Source organism: Lynx rufus, unplaced genomic scaffold, assembly GCF_022079265.1.
Source record: "Lynx rufus isolate CCGP_SWC_20201006 ecotype Redwood Valley unplaced genomic scaffold, mLynRuf1.p SCAF_3, whole genome shotgun sequence".
NCBI lineage: Eukaryota > Metazoa > Chordata > Mammalia > Carnivora > Felidae > Lynx > Lynx rufus.
Window position 1 is genome coordinate 138,084,429 of NW_025814845.1, and position 18,878 is coordinate 138,103,306.

Consider the following 18,878-nt stretch of genomic DNA (forward strand, 5'->3'; position numbering starts at 1 on the left):
ACAAAAAAGTGGAGGAAGAAGGAATTCGCCTGTTTTTGCTTTCTTCCTGCCTGCTTGACCTGGGGCATTGTTGTTTTCCTGTTCTTAGACTGGATTTTACACCATTAGCTCCTCTGGTTCTCAGAAACCCAGAATGGAATTATATCATTGGCTTTCCTGGGTCTCTAGCTTGCAGGTGGCAGATGGTGGGATTTTTCAGCCTCTAAAATTCTCCTGAGCCAATTTCTCATAGTAAATCTCTTTCTATCGGTTCTGTTTCTCTGGAGAACTAAGACTAATAAATTAAGATTGGTCCTGAATAATTAGCAATGATTTCAATGATTTACATTTCTTTAGACATTCCTTTCTCTTGGAAGTGGGGGTAAGAGGGGTAAGCAGTGCTTTTGGTTTTTATTTTTTTGGTTTGTTTTTCATTTATTTTTTTGTTACTGTTTTGTTATAACAGAAAGAAATGCTTAGAGGGAAATCATATGGAAGAAAATCATCTATTTTTTAAATAAAGATGGGATGGAGATGGTACCAAGGAAGAGAAGAATGCAAGAGCAACCACGACAATGTTATTGCACAGCATTTCTCCTATGACCTCAAAATTAAAATGTGTTTTTCTTACAATATATATTCAATAGTGCTGTTATAAGTTATCCTATCCATGTTACTTTTTAAATGTTTTTAATTACAAAATGTATAACATTTAGGCAAAGCCAATATTTCTATATGCTAATTCAGACCATGTTTTCTAAGTATTTTTTTCTAAAATTGTCCTTCAAATTTAAGTTCTCAACAAAAACTGAAGCACATTCCAGAGCTTATTTGATAAGTTTTGATCTATAAGAAAGAATATCATCTAATAAAATTTTTCTGTTAACAGGAAAGTAGGATCTTTCTTTCTTTATTTCTTCTTTCTTTCTTTCTTTCTTTCTTTCTTTCTTTTCTTTTCTTTTCTTTTCTTTCTTTCCTTCTTTCGTCATTTAGGTAGTAAAAATGTTTCCAAACTGTGTTTGGAGAAAAATTATTTTTCTGAGTCAAAACACAGGAAATTGAGGCTAAGTAAATATTTACCTTGATACAAATCTTAGTTTCTAGATATTAGGTTTGATTGTTAGCAATTAGTGACAGAGACTCTAGATACTGAAAGTAATGTGCAGAATGCTGCCCAAGAATTAGGAATACTGTGTTCAGCTTATTTATATTAAGAAGTTTGGTGAGTCAGCAGTCTTAATGCAAATCTCCTATTTGCAAACATTTGAAGTTTGGTGCATGAAATTAGGCAGGTTAGGCATTTTTGCATTTTTCCTAGTTATTTGTGAAGATTTCACTTATTTTCTCATCCTGGCATCGATAGTAGGTGTCATGTAACTATGGCCCATGAGCTAAATCCATCTTGTTACCTGTTTTTGTAAGTACCATTTTATTGAAATAAAGCCATGTTCATTCATACACATATTGTCTATGGCTGCTTTCACATGACAATGTCAGAGTTAAGTAGTTGTGATAAATTGTGTGGCCCAAAAAGTTGAAAATATTTACTATCTGGTCCTTTACAGAAAAAGTTTTCTGAACCTTTTCCATATTAAATGTAAACATTCATGGGGAAATTTTGGCCACTTTCAATGCTAGGTACTAAAAAAAAAGTTGGAAAGAAAAAATATATAATCTTGTAAAGAAAGTAAAAAATAATAAGAGCTGAAAATTTTTATGGAGAAGGAAGGAACATAGGGCGCCTGGGTGGCTCAGTCAGTTAAGAATACCACTCTTGATTCTGGCTCTGGTCATGATCTCATGGTTGTGAGTTGGGCATGGAGTCTATGTGCTGAGCATGGAGCCTGCTTAGGATCCTCTCTGTCTCTCCCTCTGCCCTTCTCCAGCTTGCACATGTGCATGCTCATGGTCTCTTTCTCTCTTGCACCGACCTCTCTCCTTCTCTCTCTCTCCAAAAAACATACATACATACATACATACATACATACAAAAAAAGCACCAAAAAAACCCCCCTGCAACTCAATTAGTAAATAACAACTCAAAGAAGAATGGATGTGGGAGGAAAAAAGAATAAAGGAATTCAGATGTCTGGACAAAGTAAAAGGAAACATGCAAACACATTTCTAATTTAAGAAGCTTATCCCTGTCCTTTCCTGTTATGCTCTGAGGTACTGTTACAGATACCATCTTCGGGCAAGACCATGTAAAAGCACAGGGAGTTCACTGTAGCCTATGTTCCCAGTGTGACTATATTTTTGGTTTTTCTCAAATCATCATGGCTGTAGAAGGCAAACAGTGCTATTTAAGTTGAATGCACAGCACAAGATCCAAGCCTCATGTGATTCATTTTTCTAGAATATGCTGAACTTAACTTCATTTCTGGTAAATTATGTACCTGGTTCAGCACATTCCTGAGAATGAGTTTTTCTTTGAGCACAATATGCTCCATTAGATTGGATATTCCATTAAAAAGAATGGATTCTCTGCACTGAAATAAGCTACCAGAGCCCTCATACTGACTTACATCATACAGAAAGAACATTTTCCTGGAGAATTTTTGGAATTTAACTACTCTAAGCTTCATTTCCTTTAAACTCACAGGAATACCTAATTCTACAATAGAAGAGAAATTTATAGGCAGAGAGTTATAAATCAAGACATATTGCACAAAAGAAAAGATACTGGGGAAAATAATTGGTGATAATCCATGTTTTTTGTTTCCAAATCTTTCAAAGAGACTGATCTAGTGAAATTTTAAATCGATTTTTTAGGACGTAAATAACATCTGCAACATTGAAGCTTAGCCTTGCTGGTCCTCAGTAGCTGAGGATACAGAGTCCATCCACAGAAGAGTCTCAGAAGTAAATCATCACCTCTTGGCTTGATGTCAGTTTTAAAATGCATGATGATAAAATAACAACAAAAGAAAAAAATCCCAGCATTTTCCCTCAAAATGACTAACTGAAAGTCCTCTCATGATACACCCTGGAGTCTCTCCTGTTTATACCTGGTTCTGTCATTGTGTCCTTGATACAAATGCTCAACGGCTATCCTCAGTTCCACCTCAAGAAAACAGAGGATATCTCTATGAGGATAGAGGCAAAATGAAGAAGGAGCTGAATTAAGTACAACCCACTTACTGATTATTAGAGACAAATAATGCATACCGATTCACCTGTATGAGGAGGTTGGGACAAGGACTCAACAAGCCAGGAGGCTTTCTAAAAGAAGACAGATAAATAGTCCTTGGTAGATCTTTAGGTGGAAGGCCTGATTAGTGATGGATTAGGGATTAAAGTTAGCATGTAGAGGAAAAAAAATGAGTAAGCATAGAAGATATTATAAAAGGTCATGGGATATGAGTTTTATAAAAATGCTGGGTATCATTTTTTTGAGGTCACTGAGAAGGATGAAGTTGGAATAAAAAATGGTTCTGGTATTTCTGTGACAATTAACATAACCAAGCACTGAAACGTTTTTAAGAGTAGCTGTTAATTAATAAAATATAAAAAAGGGAAAACAAAGCCATTTTCTAAGTTTAATGTTAGAAAAAATACATATTTATGCAGTGGAAAATATTAAAATACCCAGATAATATAAGACTATGTGGCATGGGCTTTGAAGTCAGACAGACTTGTGTTTGAATCCTGGCTCTGCCACTCACTAATGTCATGGCTCCTGACCCCCCTGAAAGTTAGTGAATTTCACCAAGTCTTAGTTTCTTTGTCTGTAAAATAGGGATAACACTGCTTGCATTGTATGTGGTGATAAGGCTTACATTAAATCAGGTGTAAAGTATCTAGCACACCTACTATATTCACTCGCTTCTTTCTTAAAGATGATGATGGAAGTTACATTCCACAGAGAAGCAATACAATGCAATTAAAATCTTTTCATTTACTTACTCATTTATTTAATCTGGAAAACAGATAATTCCACTATGGATAATCCATTTTCTTCACAGCATTCACCACTCCCTTGAGATTACCTGGTGCATTTATTAGTTTGGGGTGACTTGCTTACTTTCCACCCTAAAATGTCATGAGACTGTCTTTTGTCTTTTCTTTGCTTATAATCCTAAAGTCTGGAACACTGGGACATGTGTGGTAACAGAAGAAGCAGCAAATACATATTCTGTACTCATATGCCAGGAGTTTAAAAATATTAATTTGAACTTTATATCAACCACATGAAATGAATACTTCTATGGTCCTATTTTACAAAAGAGAAACTGAAGCAAAAAGAAATGACACATCCTCTTTAAGGTCACACAGGTAACAAGTGTCAGAAGTGGGGTTTGACCTGAAAAACAAATAATCCAGTGAAGAAATGGGCAGAAGACATGAATAGACACTTCTCTAAAGAAGACATCCGGATGGCCAACAGGCACATGATAAGATGCTCAACGTCGCTCCTCATCAGGGAAATACAAATCAAAACCACACTCAGATACCACCTCACGCCAGTCAGAGTGGCTAAAATGAACAAATCAGGAGACTACAGATGCTGGAGAGGATGTGGAGAAACGGGAACCCTCTTGCACTGTTGGTGGGAATGCAAATGGTGCAGCCACTCTGGAAAACAGTGTGGAGGTTCCTCAGAAAATTAAAAATAGACCTACCCTATGACCCAGCAATAGCACTGCTAGGAATTTACCCAAGGGATACAGGAGTACTGATGCATAGGGGCACTTGTACCCCAATGTTTATAGCAGCACTTACAACAATAGCCAAATTATGGAAAGAGCGTAAATGTCCATCAACTGATGAATGGATATAGAAATTGTGGTTTATATACACAATGGAGTACTACGTGGCAATGAGAAAGAATGAAATATGGCCCTTTGTAGCAACGTGGATGGAACTGGAGAGTGTGATGCTAAGTGAAATAAGCCATACAGAGAAAGAGAGATACCATATGTTTTCACTCTTATGTGGATCCTGAGAAACTTGACAGAAGACCATAGCGGAGGGGAAGGAAAAAAAAAGTTTGGGGGTGGAAGCCAAAACATAGGAGACTTAAAAAACTGAGTGCAAACTGAGGGTTGATGGGGGGTGGGAGGGAAGGGAGGGTGGGTGAGGGGTATTGAGTAGGGCACCTGTTGGGATGAGCACTGGGTGTTGTATGGAAACCAATTTGACAATAAATTTCATATTAAAAAAATAGAAACAATGAGCATGTGGAAAAAGAATACATCAATGTAAAAAAAAAAAAGAAGTGGGGTTTGAACCCAGGAAGTCTAGTTCCAGAACCAATGATCTAATCATCATGTTATATTGTGTCAGTATGTAGTTCTTGAGTAAATGAGTAAATGAACAAATGGTTTGTTTTGGGTGCCACGTGAAACCAGCTGCAAGTGGTTTCTCATAGTTACTTGCCATGTTTTTGGATTTTTGTTGGTGAGGATGTGTAATTAAGAAATGTAATTAGGAAATTTTCCGTATTTGTTGATTTTTTCAGTACATTCAAATACAATATGATCTGAAGGTTTCACAGCTTCTAAAACAGACTTTTAACCAGTACGAGTACTTTTACCTCCACCTTCATCCCCACCTCAGTTATCAAGTTATCAAAAGGTTATCAGCTGACCTTTTAGGAATTCCTTGTTGTGAAAGGAGTGGCTTCATTGTTTTTTCCACTAAAACCTTAGATGTTTGCTTTCTTGACTCTGCTTCTTCAATTCCCATAGATCCATCAATTTTTCAAATAGCATGGTTTTTTTTTACTGCATTATTTATTCCCATTTTAATAGTTTTGTACTTCTAAAAACTCCTTTAGTTTTATTTTAGTAGCAATGTGAAAAAAAGCAGAGGTGAGTAGATGGGGTCTGCCATACCATCTTTAATAGAAAATCTAGGTTTCATCTTTAGCTCCTTTCTCTTTATACTACCCTCCAATCCACTTCCAAGCCATCATCGAGTTCTACTTTTTCCTCCTCAGTGTTTCTAATCTGGTCATATTTCTCCATTCACACTTAAAAAAAATGAGTTCAAGGTATTAATTCTTGATTAAATGACATCAGCAGCCTCCTAATTGGATCTTCTTTCAAAGATACTCCATTTTCCTGAAAACAAAATCATGGTTTTTGTTGGTAGCTAATGAGGCTTTATGATTTGGCCCCTGGTTATCTTTACAAGCTCTTCCCTCCCTCCCTTACATGTTAGGCTTCATTTTACTGAACTATTTGTAACCTTATGATTAATACCTATGAAGCTTTCTCTGATTCCACTGGGCTTTTAAAGATGTCTCTCAAGTTGCTCCCATAACAGTCTGTACTTACTCCTAACATTGTACCTATCATACCAAAATGGCATTGTCTCCCCTAATTAAGACATCTATGTGGCTTTCTATTGCATTTAGAATAATATTCAAACTCTTTCCCATGGCTGAAGAAGGTCCCACATGAGATATATCTTTGTGATATTGTCTCCTACAACATTTCTGTTATTCTCCATGTGCCAGCCACATGCTCTTCCTTTCTGTTTCTTCAACACAGTTTTCTTCTTTTTTTTCTGGAAGAGTGACTTTGCATTTTCTCTTCCTTCTGACTATGATGTCTCTCTTCCAACTTTTGGTGGAACTGACTACTGACTGACTACTCAGCTTCATCTCAAGTCTCTCCTTAATTGCTGGATCTAAAATAGTTTCCTTCTCCAGCTACTCTGGAGCACATAATTTTGCTTATTGTCGCTATAGAACTTATCATAAATTTCATCTATGAGGGCAATATCCTTGCCTTTATCATTCGACATATCTTTTATTTATTCTAAATGTCCCAAAAGTGACTAGAAATGTTTTACTCCCAAATTAAGGGAAAAGAACTAGGTAACTCCACATTTTTACACATATTTCCAAATAGTATTTTCATATCGATCTTTTAATGGAGACCAGTAGCTCATCTAACGTCCAAATTTGTTAATTCAGCCAACATTAAACAACTATTTATTGAGTCCCAATTATGTTCCTGGTATTGCTCTATGTATCAGTGATAAAACAGGAAAACCAAGTCCTTTCACTTATGGAGTTCACGTATTTTGGGGAGAAGGGAGGTTGGAGATAGAACATTAAAATAATGGAAACAAGAAAATGCATTAATGATCATCAGGTAAGGATAAATACTATTAAGGTAAGATAATCATGCCAATAGGATGGAGAGTTGTTGGAGAGGGGGTTACAATTAAATAGAGTGGCCTGGAAAGTCCTCTCTGAAGAGGCAACTGAAGTAAGAGAGTAGGTCATACATGTGGAAGAGCAGTCTAGACACAGGGAACAGCAAACCCTGTTACAAATGAACATCAACCAGCCAAGAGGACAACATGACTATATCAGAGCAAGAGAGAAGCAGAATGATTGGAAAAATGGTGGGAGAAATAGCTAGGGACCAGATTACAAATGTATCTTGTAGGCTGCGGTGAAAACAATGGATTTTTTCCCTGAGTCTGGCAGGAACTCACCGGAGGGTTTTGAGCATGGTAGTGACACAATATGATTTATATTTGAAAACTGAACACTGTGTGTTGTGTAGAGAGGGCAGCTTAGGGAGGTAGAAATGAAAGTGAGGAGATGAATTATGAGATTATAGCAACAGTTGCAAGAGATATAGAAGCTATGCCCAGGATGGTGGTGTAGTGATAGAGGAAGCAAAAACAGGATGGATTTAGGATATACACTAAAGGTGAAGCTTATTCCCATAATTTAACAACAAATTCTGGATCTCCATTGGTTCCCTCTCAGCCACAGGTAGAGAATGATGGCGTAGCTTGTTGGGTAGGAGAAAAAGGAAAGAAGTAGATATCAAGATTTTGGCCCTGAGGATTCAATGAATGGAGTAGACTTTTGTGTTTTTGGCTTTGTTTTTCGAAGATGAGAAGCACTGTGAGAGATATATCAGGGTTTTCTTTAGACATGCGAGAGTGTATTTTAAAATTTGGGAATATTAAGCTTCAGATGCCTGTTAGCTATCCAAGTAAAGATGATGAGTAAATAGTTGATTATAGAAGATCGGAGTTATACGTTTTGGAATCCCCTGCTCATATACTCCCTCAGCAACAATAATTTGGCAGTAGTCCATAGATAGAAGTGCCTTTGTGGGAGCTGCAGATCCAGATAAGAGATTATGAAACCCTAGTGGAACCCGACTGCGGAGGAACATTTTGAGAGAGATGCCTAGGTGGCAGGCTTGCTAATCATGACCCAATTACAGAAATGGAAACAGCTCTGCTCCCTGTAGACTCAGCTACAGAGTCGTTTGGCCTTGTCCTGCCACCAGCACTAAAGGACCCAGCAAGAGTCATATCTGCCTGTGTTCCTGGTAACAAACCTTCTGGCCTCAGTCCTGGCTGTGGACCCTGGAGTGAACCTGTGACCCAGCTTGAGACCCTCACTTCCTAGGTGGGAACACTTCTGTCCACTCAAAGACCTACTGAAAGACATGCCCATTAATGCGCCCAAAGGTAGGCCCACTAACTTCTGTCTGACTATGGATCTTGAAGTGGCTCCAGTCAGGCTCCAGCTCTTCTTAACCTGGACCTGAGTAGTCCTGCCTGCCCAGGGACCTGCTGGGAGACACAGTTGTTTATGCCTTGAGGCAAGCCCTCCAACCTTGGTCCTACTGCAGATATAGAAATGGACCTGTAATTTGGCATTCGTTTTCTCTCAGCCACAGGCAGGGAATATTCCCACCTGCTCATGAACCATCCAAGAGACATGCCATTCCATGTCCCCTGGAGGCATGGCTACAGATCTTGAAATAGCCCTGTAACACATCTCCAACCCCTCTCAGCCATTATTCTGGAGTGGTCCTGCTCACTCAGGGACTTAGAAGGAGACATGCCCATCTGTGGTGAATAAATGACTTTATAGTGCATCCTTATGGATATCAAATTCTATGCATTGTCTTTGAGGTTTTGTTATTGACTTATAACTGGACTGTACCCTGAATTCTTCTAGTCTCTTCCAGTATCTGGCTATGATTCTCCAAACGAATGTTTCCAATTTCCCCCTACTTTTTGACTTGGAATCACTAAAAACAAAAACTGTGCTTTTCCAAAAGTCCTGAAAGCTGAAGCTGGACAACTTGATATATGCTTTAGGGAAATCACCACAATAGCTCATATACTGACAACCATTGTGCCTACTGCTATATAGCAGAGAGTTCACTGTAACACTCAATGACACCACCAGAGACATTCAGACTGCAAAAGGTGCTTCAAGCCCAACATCTAGAAATCTTGACAGGCTGCCCTCCAGGCTCAGAAACTGGTTTAAAGTCTGTTCTAATGATTAACTTCTGTTTTTCTTTTGTTTCCATAGAAATGCTTTTTATTAAATACCTGCTTTCTAGCACCATATAGGTCTATGATAGAAGCCTGCCTTCAGCCCCATCTCCTGAAATGAGACACAACTGTTAAACTGAACTGATCTATCCTCAGGACTAAGGGACTGGTTCAGTGAGATATAGAGCAATATATAGCTTCCGGACTATGAAACTTCTTGGGGAAGTTTCAGAGGTAGAAAATGAAAAGTATCAGAATATGCCTTCCCATAATATGCCACTTTGGTATACAGATAATTTTGAGCTGAAGGCAACTGAGTAGACGTAGATACAAGAAAAGCTCTTCCCCAACAAAGGACAGAGATTTACAAAGGTGTTCTTCTTCCCCCCTTCCACTTCCCTACCACGTAGGACAAAAGCTAGTCCTCAGAGACAACTGTCTACACTTATCAGTGAAGAAGTCACTCACTTAAATCTGCATAAAAAAATCTTATTCTTGTTTACTGTGCTCTACCGGTAACTGCCTTATAACTGCCCTCTGCACAGCTTTTTCTTTTGTCTTTAGCTAAAATTGGTATTTAAGCTGGAGTTCTAAGACATTGCCTCGAGTTACTCATTTTCCCTGAGTATCTCCCATGTACATGTGGTACACATGTCAATGAATTCCTGTTTGCTTTTCTCTACAAATAAATACACTGAGATGAGAGATGAGAGATATATCAAGATGAGAGGTAAGGATACAACCCCGGAGCACTCAGATCTTTGAGCTTAGAAAGATGAAGAGGAACCACGATAAGAGATTTAGATAAAGTGACCATTTGGGTGGGGGAAAAAGGACCTTGTAAATCAAATGATAAAGAAAAAGGACTTTGAGAAGGATAGAGAGAAACACTGTGCTAAATGTCCTGAGAAGTCTGATAAGATAAATACTGAGAATTGACTATTTGGCACTATGGAAGTCACTGGTGCCCTTGACAACAGAAAAGCTTTGGTAAAGGGCTGATGTGAATAAGTTCAAGAAAGAGTTGAAAGGTAAGGAATGGAATTATTAGCTATAAGAAGTGCTGTCAAACAAAACAAAACAAAACAAAACAGGGTAGAAAAATGCAAGAGAAAAAACAAAATTTGAGGCTGATGAAGTTTGTGTGAGATGTTAAGTTTCTGCCTTTTGAAGTAGACCAGAGATTATAAAACCTACCTCCACCCATATAGCTCCTCCTCTTCCCTTAATATAATTGTATAATAATTTTGGCAATGTAAATATTGAGTGATGTATTTCACTAACTTTTTGCTACTAGTATGCATGATTCCTCTCATGTCTCTCCCATTTTGGAAGCCCTCTTCCTGGATCCAATATCTTCATTTTTCTAGTGGCATTTCTTTGTTTCTAGAGAATACAGATTTCAGTAGATACCAGAGAATGGGCTGTGAATTTTTGACACTTTTATTTTGGAAAATATTTTTATCCTACCTTGTCATTGAATTCATTGCTTAACTGAATACAGAATTCTAGATTAAAATATTTTATTTCAAAAATTTCAAGTAATTGCTCCTCCACCACCCTTGATCCCAGGGTTACAACTGAGGGGTTAGAGGCCATTCTGGTTCTTGGTTCTTTGAGCAAAATAATTTTTTTTCCTCTTTGGATTGTGTAAGATGTCTTTGTCTCCAGTGGTCTAAAGGTTTTAAAATCCAATTTGCAGGGCATTCAGTTGGCCCACTGAGTCTGCAAATCTATGTCTTTCAGCTTGGGAACATCTTCTTGAATTATTTCCTTGATATTTTCTATTCACTTGTTTTCTTTGTACTCTCACACTAGAACTCTTATTATCTGGATATTGAAGCCCATGAATTAATTCTTATGTTTTTTAATCTTTTCCATTTCCTTTGTCATTTTGTTATACTTTCTGGAAATTTTCCTCAACATTTTCTTCCAAAGTTCTAAATTGCTTTTTATTTTTCTTTCATATTTGTAATATCCACCCTCTATTTTCTGTTTACAAAATCTCATTTTTTTTAGTTACTTGTCTTGTTTGAAAGACAGTATCTTGCCTCTCAATGGAGTATTTTTTTAAAAAAATCCTTCTGCTTCTTTCATTGTCTCTGTTTTCTTTGATATTTGGATATTGGTTCATATTTAAGAATAAATTACCATATTTAAGAATAAACCAGCCACCCCATTGGTGGGTGGCTCAGTTGGTTGAGCATCTGACTTTGGCTCAGGTCATGATCTCACGGTTTGTGCGTTAAAGCCCTGTGTCATGCTCTGTGCTGACAGCAAAGAGCCTGGAACGTGCTTTGGTTTCTGCGTCTCCCTCTCTCACTGCCCCTCCCTTGCTCTCACTATGTCTCTCTCTTTCTCTCTCTCAAAATAATAAATAAACGTTAAAAATTTTTTAAAAAGAATAAATCACCAAAACGTTGACTAGAAACTCTATGTGTATGTTTCAGGCAAGTGAACAGATGATCTTCCCACTAGGGTGCTTAGGTTAGACTGTTTTGGGGGAAATTTTCTCAAATTAGTATCTTCACCTCTTTTGTCTGCTCTCTCAGTTAAAAATAAATCTTGCCAACTCTTTCCTTGGAGCATATAGCTGATGCCAGCATATTGGGACCAAGTTTGGAAAAAAGAGTCATCACTCATAATGCAGACTTTCACTGAAATCATTCTTACAACACTAAACCCATTCTTAGCTAAGCCTGATATTCCTAAATACAGAATGCATGTGAATCACTTTGTGATCTGCCAAAGTTGGGAAAAGACAGTCATCCAGAAATTTGGGGCCCAGAAAGGATTTGCAGGACTTTCTGTCTCTTACATGTACTTTCTTTTTTTTTTTTTTTTATATGAAGTTTATTGACAAATTGGTTTCCATACAACACCCAGTGCTCATCCCAAAAGGTGCCCTCCTCAATACCCATCACCCACCCGCCCCTCCCTCCCACCCCCCATCAACCCTCAGTTTGTTCTCAGTTTTTAACAGTCTCTTATGCTTTGGCTCTCTCCCACTCTAACCTCTTTTTTTTTTTTTTTTCCTTCCCCTCCCCCATGGGTTCCTGTTAAGTTTCTCAGGATCCACATAAGAGTGAAACCATATGGTATCTGTCTTTCTCTGTATGGCTTATTTCACTTAGCATCACACTCTCCAGTTCCATCCACGTTGCTACAAAAGGCCATATTTCATTTTTTCTCATTGCCACGTAGTATTCCATTGTGTATATAAACCACAATTTCTTTATCCATTCATCAGTTGATGGACATTTCGGCTCTTTCCATAATTTGGCTATTGTTGAGAGTGCTGCTTTACATGTACTTTCAAATCTAGTTTCTTTTTATTCAGCCCAACCTGAGCCCCATTTTCAGAGTATAGTTGCCTCTGATTCCTGGAATTCTGTAGCATGAAACAGCTTTTTTCTTGCTTCTTAGCAGCGAGCTTAGTTTTAGCTCTTTCTGTTATACTATCACTCTCGTACCTGCTGAGTTACTCTTCAATTTTCCAACTTCCCATATTTTGTTACATTTGTCTCTTCTCCACACTTTTTTTTTTTTTCTGGTATGTTTGTGTTTACACTTAAAAAAAGCTTTGACTATAATTTTAGTGAAATTTCAAAAGAGAACATGTGTAAAATGTATGTAATCAGCTTTCCTGGTTTAACCAGAATGACAATTCTCTCTTCAGCTCTGTCTGATATTTTGTTTAATTGCTTACTGAGTTTTAAAAAATACATTTACTATATTCTTCATGCCTAGCATTTCTAATATATTTTTTCATGGTGTCCTGATATTTTCTTATCTTTGGATCCTTCTTTTATATCTTTAATCATTTTAAACATACTATTTTAAAAATCTCTGTTTGATGTTCAGAGATTTGAAGTTCTTGGTGATTTAATTCTGCTATTTATGTTGGTGCTGCTTTACTCTTCCTTAAGTAGACTTTTCCTTGTGTCTTTCAAAATTTCGAACTGGAAGCTCACCTTCACAGACTGTAGTGTGTGAAAAATCGATTCCTCCATCAGTGGGAGAATATTCCTTCAGAGGCGGTTATGTTTATTTGCTAGGAGTCATCATTGGCCCGTAACAAAGTGTTTCTTAACTTGTGGGATCCTAGATCATGCGGATAACACAAATTAAAGCCCCTAACAGGAGTGTATTACAGATCTGTGATTAAATTTTTCAGAGGATTTTTTTTTTTAATTTTTTCTTGTACCCATGGCATTCAGGCTAAAAAAAGGACAAACGTCTCCCTTTTTATCTCTCTATGTGGGTGGTTGGATTCTTTTTTTTTTCCCTAGTAGATATTTTTACTGAAACAGTAGCATTTTAAAGGTCTTCTCTCTCCCTCTCTTTCTTTCTCTCTCTCTTTTTTTTTTAAGGTTGGTGGTGGGAGGTGTTTAGCTCTACATCCCATGCAGGCCTATTGCCTTGTCTGCTGCTTCTGAGTGGGCCCTGACACTGACCATGTGATCGCAACTGACCAGCTTCCAGCTCCCCAGGCTGCCACACTGTCAACTCTTAGGCTAGTTTCTCTGGTTTATGGTTTATTCTTTCTTTCTGGTTCCTGGAGATTTCTCTTCCCTGCTTGCTCACACAGCTAAGCATTGGTCAGGATACGTGTTATATTTTAATCCAGTATTTCTAAGTTTTAATATTAGGAGTGACTTCAGATCATCTTATCTACAACATTACTAGTCTCTAACCATCTTGTTTTCACTTTGAAAATAATGCATGTTGCAGGCAAGGAAGTGGAAGCTTGTGAAGCTAAATGACTAAGCTGGCAGTAAGTGGCAGAGCTAGGGCCACCTCTTTCTTACTCTAGTGTTCTCTCCAGCATGCTGTGTCCCCAGATTTCTTCTACTTCTAGAACCTTCTGATTTTAATATATACTAATATATACAAGCTGAAGGTTCTGGACCCAATTCCAGTGTGTGCATGGGTGTGTGTGTGTTGAGTGAAGGGGTTTCCCTCACACCAAGAAGCAACTCTCTGACACCAGCTGGGTATCTTATAATTCATCTACCTGGAGATGGTGTCAGATTTCACAGATGGAGTGTTCAGTCCTGCAAGACTGCCCCAGCTTCAGAGGCCAATTGCAAGTCCTGGTTGTCACCTGTGTTTCTGATCCACAGGATCCGTATCAGAGGTTCCCACAGCCTCTCTCCTTGGGTTTGCTTAATTTGCTAGAGTGGCTCATACAACTCAGAAAACCCACTTACTCACTAGATTTCCAATGTATTACAAAAGATAGAAATAAACAGCACGTTGAAGAGATACATGGGGTGAGGTCCTGAACAAAGGAGCTTCTGTCCTCATGGAGTCTAGGGACCCAGCATGGTGGCACATAGGAACTTTCTGGTTCACTAACGTGGAAGCTCTCTGAACCCCCTTCCCTCCTTTTGGGTTTTTATGGAATCTTCATTACATAGGCATCACTGATTATGGGGATCATTCAACCTCCAACCACTCTCCACTCTGTGATAATCAGTGGGTGGGACTGAAAGTTCTAACCCTCTATCATGATTCCTGGTTGGCTCACCTGGCAACCAGCCCCCATTCTTAGGTGTTCCAAGAGTCATCTCATTAACATAAACTCAGACGTGGTTGAAAGGGGTTTGTTATGAAAATCAAGACACCTTTATCAAGACACTTCAAGTGTTTTAGGAGCTGTGTGCCAGAACTGGGGCTCAAGACCAAATGTATATTTATTATAAATCACAATGTAACACAGGCTCATGCTGACATCTATTATCATATATTCAGAAATAAATATCAAGTACATAAAATTAAAAGCTAAAAATCCTTAAGCTTTCATATTTAGCCATCTATCTTCCACTCTGCATCTTGTACTTCCTTTAATAATCTCTTGCTACTAGATTGTTCAGAACTTTTAGCCATCAACACAACTAAGTCAAGGCTTCCATGTACTTGCTAAAATAAGGTAGTAAAAAAAAAAAAAAAAAAGACAAAAACACCAAACAGCTGACAGATGCAATCAGCCGTGATACACGAATTTGCATTGTTTAACTGGGGATCGAACACTGAAAAATAAGTCAACAGAGTATTCTCACTACCTTATTTCTCACAGACAATGAAATTCAAAGTCACTTACAATGTTCCACAAATCTGACTAAAATGTTTTGTTTTATAAACCAAAAATAAGGAGTTTAGAGCAATGAACTTGTGTAATATGCCATCTCTATTTGTCTTCCTGGTGAGAGATTCATGTGCTTCCTGTATTTAATGTTCACAGCATGTATGGAGATTTTACTGAGCACACATTGTTCAGTAAATTTCAAGATATATACAAAAGATCTAGTTAATTGAGAGATTATTTTGAAACATAGTCTAGTATAATATATATACAACATAGTATAATATAAATATAAGTTATTTATAAATATAAATAAAATATAATCTAGCAATATAGTAATTGACCTATATTTGTTAATGCATAGATTCCGCATCAATGATTTCCAAGTCTTTAAAAAGGCAGTAAAGGGGCGCCTGGGTGGCGCAGTCGGTTAAGCGTCTGACTTCAGCCAGGTCACGATCTCGCGGTCCGGGAGTTCGAGCCCCACGTCAGGCTCTGGGCTGATGGCTCAGAGCCTGGAGCCTGTTTCGATTCTGTGTCTCCCTCTCTCTCTGCCCCTCCCCCGTTCATGCTCTGTCTCTCTCTGTCCCAAAAATAAATAAACGTTGAAAAAAATAAATAAATAAAAAGGCAGTAAAGCCCCCTTTCCCAAAATTAATTACAAGGGACCCCTGACTATCAAACAGATTAAGGTAAAACTATTCTCTTTGAGGAAGGGGAGAAAGCTTTCTCACCGGCCCGTGTTATCTGTTCAGGACCTCCACAGAACCCTGGAGCCCTCAGAAATAGTTACAAAACAGACCAAATTCTGTATGGAGGTGGTTTGTACCTGAAAATCAGGTTTGAAATTCCTAACATGATGGAATAAAGACATATTCTATCTGCAGGGGCCAACTGATCCAGCAGACACTATAGGAAGAGGTCCTAGGACCTGCAGTATTTTTAGGACCCATGAAAATATTTGACTTGAATTTCTTTTAGAATCAGAAAAAAATACTACCATAAAAATGAATTTATAATAATGAATCCAGACTAGATTATATTTGTCTTTATACTAATATGGTCATAAAACATAATTTTATTTTACTTTATTTTTTCCAGGAAGGGACCCATCAAGGCAAAAGTGCCTTAGGCCCAGGAAAGTCACAATGCATCTTTGGTTATCTGTCCTGTTAGCTACTAGACAGGATGCTCTTGCCCTGATCCCAACAACCTTCTGCAGAATTAAAGAGACTTGATTCTACTGGAAGTTTTACTGTACAGGAAAATTCCCATGTCACCCTTGATGTCACAATATTTAGCAATACAGAGTAAAGCAACTACACAGATACAAATTACAATGTGTTTAAATTGCTTAAAAGGTTCTGTCGAGGATATAATTGAAGAGAGATGCTAATGCTGCCAAAAATAGAACGGTGGGTGAGAACTGTTAGCTTCAGCCTCTTCTGAAGAGGTTCAAATGCTCATGTGACAGAGTGACTTAAGGAATTGTCCCCTCTCTATCTCAAAGAAATCCTCTCCAAAGTGCATTTTCAGGAAGTAAAAACAACTAGTGATGCCCTTCTACTCACACCATAATTTACTTTCATTACAACAATTTTTATGTGTGTGATAGAAATACACAGTGTTCCCTTGCAGTTACTGCTTGAGAGCATGTAACATTGAAAGAAAACGCTGTTAGATAAGCCAGTTTGGAGCTTGAAGATTATTAAGGTGAAGTGTGAATTCATTCCCTTTATCCATCCTTTTCCCCTCTGTTGTGACATTTTCTTTCTTCCATGAAAAAGAATGTTGCAACCTTAACTAGAAAGAAAACTCTCACTACTGTTACCCCCTGCCAGAAACAGAACAAATCTGTTACAGAGTAAGCTTGCAAAGATACTTAGTATTTTATTATAAATTGTTCTAAAAATTTATTAAATTACTTTTTTTATAACTAAAGTTATCAGTTTTTCTACTCCATCGGGCATACTGAGACATTCTCTCAGTGGTGAGCATTTTTAAAAAATCTTTAATTAATTAATTTATTTATTTAGAGTGTCTATGCACAAGTGGGGGAGGGGCAAAGAGGGAGGGAGAGAGAGAATCCCAAGCAGGCTCCAAGCTGTCAGTGCCAGAGCCCAATACAGGGCTCGATTTCACGAACCTCTCACGAATCCCGAGATCATTTCCTGAGCCAGAATCAAGAGTCAGATGCTTAACTGACTAAGCCACCCATGTGCTGCGAAGTGAGCGTTTCTGAGGAATGCTAAGAGGGTACTATGCCCGATGGGTTAGACATGGGCAACGCTCCCAGCCCCTAAGGCAAACATTCATGTTTATGCTGCATGCAAACATGCTTACTAAAAGCTCACATAGTAAGTTAAAATGCATTATTTTACTTAATTTACTGTTGAGCACTTTATACACATCATTATTCCAAATACTGAGAACAAATATCAATAAATGACCCTACAATCATTAGTACTTCTGCATATATCTATCTAGTTGTGCAGTAAAGAACAAGAGTCTACAGGGGTGAAGCAGACCATCTGAACCCTCTGTCTTTCATAAACCATAAAACGTATCATTTGGTGGTATCATTTTCATTGATAAAGCTTTGGCCATTATAACACACGGCTTTATGATATTTTGTCTGTATCATGCACTTCATCCTGTAGGTGATTTTGAAGAAGTATTTGAGCATTAAAACAAGTGGTTTTCATTTTATTGCTCCTAGCCAATTCTTCCTCTTTTTAAAAAGTTGCCACACACACACACACACACACACACAAATAAAAGAGGCTCACGACTTGTGTTGGTGCTGTGTAAATGTTGAAGCAAGAGTGATTATTTTCTGAATTCATTACCAGGATTTGCCAAACTGGTACACATTCATATTTTGACCATTTGCATCTCCATAAATATAAAACACTCATATTAAAAGTGACAGTCTGCTCTTGAGCTGACTGCTGTCCTTATTCTCAATACATGGATTGAGTGCCTATGGTGGTCTTCACTGTCAACTTCTATTTTTAGGAAGCAGTAGAATCAGATGAGGAATGTCATGTCACAAGATAAAGTTTTCAGAATTTTCATTTTTGGCTTGTTTTCATAGACTTCAAGGTTCTGCTTTATACTTCCTGTTTCTGACCACCGTTATTTGTTCCCATTTTAAAACATAATTTAAAAACAGTTGAGAATTCTACTTTTAAATCACTAAACATCAAGGACACTAAAACCACAAAACCCTGAATTTTTGTCATTCTTGTGTTGTATCCAGACTCCAAGGACTCTACGCTTCCTGAGAGAAAGCGACCACTTTCACCTTATATCCGACACTGCCTTGTTGGGTATGGATACAATAATATTTGGTGATTAAATTAATATGGGAGAAGTTTTATAAACAACAAAAAAATTGTTCAACATCGTATTTTTAAAAGCCAGTAGTTGGTTAGGTGCAAAATACTTAAAACAAAACAAAACAAAACAACCCAGCAGTGTGAATACCTACAGATGTTCTGACGAAGCACACAGGGAAGTTCCTGAGCTCTAGG

General features: G+C 37.8%; 1 long non-coding RNA gene across 2 annotated transcripts in view; it reads left to right on the forward strand.

Moving 5' to 3' along the window:
- The window catches only part of LOC124521347 (uncharacterized), a 28,008-nt gene extending 27,178 nt beyond the window's left edge, over window positions 1-830 (forward strand). For both annotated transcript variants that reach the window (XR_006964451.1, XR_006964450.1), the window contains one exon: window positions 446-830. This is a non-coding gene — a long non-coding RNA (uncharacterized LOC124521347). The remainder of the gene's footprint in view (window positions 1-445) is intronic.
- Window positions 831-18,878: the final 18,048 nt, after the last annotated feature.